This window comes from Neolamprologus multifasciatus, chromosome 6 (genome assembly GCF_963576455.1).
Source record: "Neolamprologus multifasciatus chromosome 6, fNeoMul1.2, whole genome shotgun sequence".
Taxonomy (NCBI): domain Eukaryota; kingdom Metazoa; phylum Chordata; class Actinopteri; order Cichliformes; family Cichlidae; genus Neolamprologus; species Neolamprologus multifasciatus.
In genome coordinates this window covers 28376578-28385150 of record NC_140444.1, presented here as the reverse complement: position 1 = coordinate 28385150, position 8573 = coordinate 28376578, and the positions used below count along the sequence as shown (strand labels likewise).

General features: G+C 44.8%; 1 long non-coding RNA gene across 1 annotated transcript; it reads right to left on the bottom strand.

Annotated features, from left to right (window-relative positions):
• Positions 1-6604: 6604 nt before the first annotated feature.
• LOC146517210 (uncharacterized) lies at positions 6605-7750 on the bottom strand. Its single transcript, XR_014874425.1, has 2 exons — positions 6991-7750; positions 6605-6908 (listed from the first exon to the last, which is right to left on the bottom strand). It is a non-coding gene; the product is annotated as an uncharacterized LOC146517210 (long non-coding RNA).
• Positions 7751-8573: the final 823 nt, after the last annotated feature.

Below are 8573 nucleotides of genomic sequence, written 5' to 3'. Positions count from 1 at the left end.
TGAAGACTTTATTAAATATTTTAAAAAGGAATGGATTTCATATTTAGACTTTAATGACACTCCCGGAACATCTGCTTCTGTTCTATGGGAAGCAGGAAAAGCTGTGATGAGAGGTAAAATAATTTCTTTCTCATCACACAAAAAGAAAGAAGAAAACAAAAATATTCAGGAATTAGAAAAAACCATCAAATCCTTAGAAGAAGCCTACGCGTTCCACCAAGATCAAGAAATAATGAACAAAATATGCAAAACAAAACTAGAATTAAATGAAATTATTAATAGAAAAACACAATTCCTTGTACAAAGACTTCGCTTGCAGAATTTTGAACACAGTAACAAATCAGGTCGATTTCTAGCAAACCAGTTAAAAATAAATAAAGAAAAAACAACTATATGTGCTACTAAAGATTTATCGGGGAACACAATATATAGGTCGGCACGCCTCAACAAACACTCGTAGATTACTTAATTTAATAGACTACTCATACAATAAAAACATTGAAACCATAATATTATCTCTAGATGCAGAAAAAGCATTTGACAGAGTTAACTGGAAATTTTTATTTGCAACTTTACACAAATTTGGTTTTGGAAACTCTTTCATAAATTGGATAAGAATATTATACAATTCCCCAACAGCTCGTATCAGAACAAATGACCAGACATCCTCCAGCTTTTGTCTCCTGAGGGGCACCAGACAGAGATGCCCACTCTCCCCTTCACTTTTTGCAATTTTTATCGAACCTCTAGCAGCAGCATTTAGACAGGCTACAACAATTAAGGGCATAAAATGTAAGAAGGTAGAACATAAAATCAGTCTCTATGCGGATGATGTGTTGCTTTTTCTGCAAAACTCACAAATCAACCTCTCTGAGGTAATTACTCTAATAAACTGGTTTTCAAGAGTTTGAGATTATTCAATTAACTGGCCAAAATCTACATTTCTTCCCATTAACTGCTCCTTCCATAATTCTTCTTCTGCCCCACTACAATCTGGAAATATTAAATATTTAGGTATTAATGTTTCTCCTAAGCTTTCAGACTTAATTAAATTAAACCACATCCCACTTCTAAAGAAAGTAGAAGGCGATCTGACTAGATGGAAATCTCTACCCATATCACTCATGGGAAGGGTCGCCACTATAAAAATGATGATCTTGCCAAAAATAAATTACTTATTTTTAATGATCCCTAACAAACCATCACAAGATTGGTTCAGATCTCTGGATTCACATATTTCTAAATTCCTTTGGAAAGATAAACCCCCGCGTATCAGCTTAAAAACGCTACAAAGAACCAAGGATAGAGGAGGATTAGATCTGCCTAATTTTCACCAATACTTCTTAGCCAACAGGCTTCAGTTCATCTCAGTATGGTTAAAATGTACCCTCTTAGATGAGCCCTGGCTAGATGTTGAACAGGCACTATGCAATGATCTAGAGATTTCAGACCTACCATTTATTAGCTCAAACATCAAAAGACATGAATGCTTTAAAAGCATCAACATCAGCTTTTCTCTGACAGCATGGTGGGAGTTTCTAAAAATAACGGAGTCTTCATTAATCCCATGCAAACGTACACCTATCTGGAATAACCCTGACATATTACAAAACAATAATATGATTAATTTCCCAGAATGGAGTTGTAAAGGAATTAAATACTTAGAACATATATTAGAGGGAACAGAATTTATTCCATTTGACAGACTAATTACACAATATGGGATCAACAATAAAAGATTTTTAGAATATCAACAAATTAAATCCATAGTAAAAAATAAATTTAACATCAGTCAAGTTGAATTACAAACACCACCAAGTGTGGTTCAATTTCTTACTCTTAAATCCCCCAAATTATTATCTAAAATATACAGAACACTTTCTAAAATAGATGAATCAATATCCCTTCCTATTGCAAAGTGGGAAGCAGATTTATCAGTCAGCTTAGACCAAAACGTCTGGTCTCAGATTTGCTTAAAAACCTTTAAATTGATTAAAAATCCCAACCTGCAATTAATACAATACAAAATACTACATAGAGTGCACTATACAGGTCATCGAATGTTCAAGATGGGCTTTACATCCGCCAACAACTGCTCACACTGTCAAGGCAATACACCAGACAATTACATCCACGCTCTTTGGTTCTGTCCACCAGTGCAGAAGTTTTGGCACGAGATATGTGAAGACTTATCAAAGTGTCTGAAATGTAAAATTCCAACCTCCCCTTTAGTATGCTTGTTGGGAAATTTGGATGATGTCACTACAGAAACTAATACAGTCCACATGGTTTTTACTGCCCTATGCATCGCCAAGAAAACGGTCCTCATGAACTGGAAAAATAAAAATAATCTTAATTCTAGCCAATATAGAAACTATCTAATAGATCACATTAGTCTCGATATAGCCTCTGCCACCACATTAGATCAATCCCTCTGGGCTCCTTTGATCGGCTCCATCACCTAGCGGGGGTGGGGGGTCGTGGTTTGGTCCCGCTGTGGGACCAAACCACGACCCCCCACCGTGGTTGATGTGGAGGTTGGGATGGGCTTAGGGCACCTGGAGGACCCCTAGAGACGTTATCCCTGGAGGGCTTAACCCGGGGGTTGTGTTCATAACCTGGTTAGTGGCTCTGGTCGCTCTCAGAGGTTGTTCTCCTCGTGGCCGCGTGTAGCGGGGCTGGAGGATGGTCTGTGCTGGCAGACGTAGGTTACTGGCCTGGTGGCCTGGCTGCCCCTGAGTGGATCCGGGGCGGGCGTGGGGGTTTGGGGTTCGGGGGTGCTTCGCCTCCGTGCTGGGGCTCTGGCTGGGCCTTGGGGGCTTCGGTCCTCGTCGGTGTGTCGCCGAGGTTGTGGGCGGGTGGGTGCACGGGGGCTCAGCCCTGGCGCAGGGGGCCTCTTGTGCATCGGCCTAACCGGGGGGCTCTTTAACTGGCAGGGAGGTTGTTCCATCTTTGCAGGAGTCCACTCTGCAGGTGGGGGAGAGACATAGGAGAGGTGGAGAATAAACTTAACCTGGGTGTCTGTGTCTTGTGTAGTCTGGGAGATGATTGAATGTTGGGGTGGGTACAGTTTCCTCTGTGGTGGGGTAGGGTGGGCTGCCCCGGGTCCTGTGGGGCTTGGCGGTGCTGCTGCCGTAGGCACCGGTCTGGATGGGCCTGGGCTCCCTTGCCTTGGTGGATTCCAGGGGACGGGGGTGCCTACTGGGGTCAGCGGGGGAGCTGGCCCTAGGGAGGGACACCCTCCCCTCCCTTCTTTTCCTCCCCATCCCCGGCTACCTCCCTCTTCCCACTCCACCACACCCACCCACACAGGTAGGGCCTTGAGGTGCGGGTGTGTCACCAGGGTGCAGGGGAGACATCCCCCCCCCCCCCCGTCCTCTTCTGGCCACCTGTGCCTCAATTTTATCTCACAACTTAGACATCCACATTACTTACACTCTCATAACACACACACATATATATATATATATAGGGCCTTGAGGGTGGGCACGTTAACGGCGTCCAGTAGACGGTCTGTGTATTCAAACCTACCTCTGGCGCTGGTGCCCACCTCTCAATTTTAAATCCATGTAGACATTGAGGGTTCTCGGGAGGGGCCGTGCTAACACCTGCTGCTCTCTGGCAGCAGCACCATGCTCTCCCTTGTTTTAAATACACTTTAGAGCAACACGCAGCAACACTACACTTGAGCGGGAGGAGGGAGGTATGGGGTCTTAACACACCCCCGTTCTCTGCTAGCCATCGGGGCGGGGGGGCTGGGAAGAGATGCTGGCTGTCCGATTGGCCTCCCTGCTGCTGCGGAGCCTGGGGCGGTCTGCTTGCCTCCACCCCGGAGGGAAGGGTAACATCTCTTGGGTCTGGGTGCCGTTTCCCCCTCTGGGGGCGAGGATACCTGGACCCGGGGTATAGAGTATGTTTGGGGAGTGTGATTGTGTGTACATGTCCATTTACGTTTATTCCTACGTTGGGTGAGTGCTGAGTGTTTGTATATATGTGCATGAGGGTGGGAATGCATGTCTGTGTCTGTGTGTGCCTGTTTGTCTGTGTCTATATGTCAGGTCGGGTCTTAGACTCCACCTCTCTGGGAACTCCCAGGCCCTCCAAGTGTGGAGGCCTATCTCCCCTCACCACACTCCCTGCGGGTGACTGATGCCCTCAGGGGTCAGTGCATTGTTGGTTCTTGGTGTCCGGGGCTGGGCGCTCAGGTCATGTGCCAGCTCACTCCCGGTGGCTACTTGGCGGGGCCTGGCGCCTGCTGCTCGGTCAGGCCTCTTCCGGGGCGCGGAGGGCCCTCGGGCCTCCGGCCTCTGTGCCTGCGGTTCGGTTCACTCTGGCACAGCTGGCTGCCGGCGGAGCCGGCGGGCACGCCGGTGCAGCCCCCTCTAGCTTCTGCCCGGTGGCTACTGGGTGACCCCTCGTCTGGGGATCCTCAGCCCTTCCCATGAAGGTGGCACGGATGCCCCTCCGGTGGTCCTCCTTGGGCTCTTGCACTCTGGGGCCTCTGGATGTCTGGGGCCTGGATCTCCTCCATGCCTGCTTCATGCCCTGGGGGACAGGGCTATGGCTCTCTACATCCTCTTGCAGACCATTACATGGGGAAACCATTTGAATACAAGCGCGCCGATCCACACAGGTGTGCACACGGGTGTTCACTGTTTGTAGACTTAAATCACACCTTTCTTGGCTGCTACTTCAAAGCACATTGTGCGCTGTCTGTCCTGCGTGCTGCACAACAACATTCAATATTTAGTATTTACTGCTGTTTACACTTAGCTAGATTAATGCGATGGTGTTGTGTATAGTATGTTGCTTTGTTTTGTTTTTTTTGCTTGTTTTCTATTCTTTTTCTCTCAACAGGTGATCCCGGAGATATTTCCCCCCCCCCCCTTCTCACTGTCCCTCTCCCCTTCTGTTTTTCTTTTCCTTCCTCTTTCTTTCTCCCTTTCCTATCCCTCACTCATGTCTGTCCCGTCTGTAACAACTGAAAATAAAATAAAATAAATAATAAAAACAAAGGTTGATCAAATGGACCAATACGGCAATATGGCAATGCCATGATGATCCATTTGGCAAAATAAATCCATTGGGTATCCTTGTTGGTCTTCAGACAACAATTCTGACGGCTAAAGAACCAAATGGGACAGGCAAAAAAAAAAAAAAAAAAAATGTAAGTACTGATGCCTTGGGATGTACATATACAAGCCAAATCCAGTTAATAGAGCTTTTAGTAAAACCGAAACACTCCAAAGTGGCAAATAGATATCTCCACTCGACTCTGTCGAATGCCTTTTCGGCATCCAACAAAATCGCAGCTATGGGGGAATGACTGTCTTGAACCGCCCACATAATGTCAATTAACCTCCTAATATTGTCAGCTGAAGAGCGTGAACTTATGAAACCAACTTGATTTACATGTACAAGAGAGGTTATTACCTGGTTTAATCATCGATTAGCCAGAATTTTAGATAGAATCTTACTATCATATTTGCTGGCGTTTTCTTAAATTGTGGTCCTTTTGGCCCCTCAGGGCCACTATAGAGATTCCATTGTAGGAATGTTGACAATGCTACAAGCCTGACTGCTCATCACTGCTTTTGTTACCCGTTGAAGGTCTGGCTCCTGGGTTGGGGTCCTCATAGACGTCAAAACTAGCCAAGCTCCAAGTAAGCATGCTGTCTGTGCAGATGTTAGCAGTATAATCCATTCGTTTCTTTCTCAGACTCAGTTTTTATTTCATCATCATGCTCTTGCCTCTTTGTACAGTAAAAATACAAATAATGTCAATATCTCCATTCTGAAAAGCTGTAGACCAAACAACTGTTTTGCTCCTCCAGCAAACAACTGAAATCAGACTGTAGTGAAATGCCTGTTTTATTTATTTATTTTATTGTTAACCAACTGGTGTTCAGATAACTGAAGAACCTTTGTAACACAAGTAACAACATAATTGTAACTGTAATGTAGCTACAGAGTTTCGTGCAGTAACATGCTACATTACTGCAATACTGAAAAGCGTTGTGATTACAGTAATGTAGAGTAACGGTTGCGTTTAGTTGGCAGCTAGCATATCCCTTAAATCTGGGAACTGATTGGTCGGGGTTTAGTAGCTTAATAGGGCAGTGTGTAGGACTGTGCTCTCGACCAATAGGGACACGTGGCATTTGTGCCGCGTTCAGCAGTGACGCAAGGATGACTGACAGTTGGGGAGGGTGGATTGCTGGTTCCAGCACTTCACTACAAGAAAGATTTTCCACTGGAGCAGTCTCATAATGGCACTCTGCGCTCAGCCTTTGATCAAATGATGAGTGCTTATAGTCAAATAGTGCGCCCTGACGTAGCATTGACATTACCACATTTTGTAACAAGTAGGGACAGATTATGTTGAGTGAGTCGTGACACTCGCACAATGGAAGAACACATCCACTTGTTTGTGCCAGATAAGCCGGCGAGAAATAATTTTTTTTAGGCGGCTCATTACAACTCGATGGCTGGTCACATTGAATAAGATAACACTACTGCAGGATTATACTTCCCAGGCATCCACTGTGTCGTGTTCAATTTCTTCGAAGGAAGGACAGGAAAAATATCTGTCGTTTAAAAAAAATTTATTTGCTTCGGCAGTTGGAAATACAAGTTTACAGCACTGGACCTCTCTGTGAGAGCAGTCATCTGTCTTCATAGAAAGGATGACCCTGAATCGGGCCAAAAAGATGGTGACGGTGGTAAGAAAAAACTCCCTCTTGGAGGAAGAAATCTTGAAAGGAACCAGGCTCTCTGGGAGGACCCTTCCTCCCAAGGGCAACACTTACTAATATTTGTCCTCCAGTCAGCAATGGATAGCTGGGACGACTGTTGTTCCTTCTCTGCATGATGACGACCTTAGCTTCCTTCCACATCCTGTTTTACAACTGAGAATAAAGACAAAACTAGTTAACGAGGTGATAGCACACAGCCTCTCACACTTCAGGATAAGACGTTGTGTCTTCTTACGTTTCTCTTGTAAAACAGAATGTAGGCTGAGTGCTGCTGTTCCTCACAAACTGCAGATCCAGTTGTGTGGAGCACCTGTGTGTCCTGAAATCATATTAAGAGAAACGAATTTGACTTCTGAAGGTCAACTGATTCAAGCAAACAGTGATTTTGACTTAGTGCTTCTTAGAACATCAAAAGCTTTTGTGTGTGAGTCCTTCAATGAAAAGCAACAACTTCTATTAAATCATTCTCTGTTTGTAACAAGTCAGTTGTTTTACATGATTCTGTGTTTCCATAATGGCTAATAACGATTACAAGACTGTCACAGCCACCACCCTGAGAAGGAACAAATCCAAAGAGTGTTAGTTTCATAAAGTCTCACATCTCTGGCTCTCTTCCACAGCGTGTCTTTTGTTCTGTCTTCCTTCTCTCAACTGGTCTCAGCAGATGGCCGCCCCTCCCTGAGCCTGGTTCTGCTGGAGGTCTCTTTCTGTTAAAAGGGAGTTTTTCCTTCCCACTGTCGCCAAAGTGCTTGCTCATGAGGGTTGGGTTTTACTCCACACACACACGGCTCGATACAGCGAGATGTCACGTTTATTTCTGACTTTTTTGTGACAGTTCACAGTCTGGACAGCGCCCGTCTCAGGTTTTTCCAGCCCCTCCTCTCGTCTCCCGTTTCACTAAAAAAAGGGGAAAGAAGCCTGTCATCAGACCAAATGCCACCAGCTGTATTCTCACCTGCCTCCCCAGCACCGCCCCGTTGAGCTCACTGCAGCACTCCTCCCCTGCAGCCACGGACCACACCTCCGCCACAGTATGGTCTACCTTAGGGTCTACCTTACAATACAAAGCACCTTGAGGCGATTGTTGTTGTGATTTGGCGCTGTATAAATAAAATTGAATTGAATTGTGTCAAGTCCATGTTTCTGTTCCCACGTTCAGTTATTTTCTGTTTTATTCTGGTAGCCCGTGTCTCCTGTGTCTAGTGTTTAATTACACCTCAGCATTTTTTGTTGTCAGATTTAGTTCAGCTGTGTGTTTTTCCTCAGCTGTCTCCACTCTGCCTACATGTATTAACCCCTCAATGCTGTGCTCTCCTGGAGTCCTGCTTCAGTCTGTTTTGTCTCTGTCCTGCTCTGATGTTGTTTTGTTTACTGATGGCCAAATAAAGTTTCCTGAAGCTTGTACTGAAAAAGGTTTCACTACTTGAAACTTTTCAACACAGTTGTCTTTGGTGACATCTGGTGGCCTGAAATATGAAGAGCAGGTTGAATCACAACTTAAACTGCTTCATTATGATCGCTCACTCTACAGAGCCCTGTTGCCAGTTTCTGTTTAATATCATGTGACGGTGCTGTGTGATATCGTTCTACCACTGTGGTGCTTTGAACATGTCTATTTGATCAATAAGTAGTTTTGATGAATAAACATTCCTTGTTTAATCATGTGTCATGGTGTGGTCTCTCTTTGCTTCTTGACGTTTGTAAACATTTGGTGAACTTTATGAGTTTATTTCTTTCTATTTGAAGCAGCTACTGCAGTTTATGGAAACTGGTACAGTTAGCAAAAGTGTGATCCATGGTCTGATTTAGATGAATGAA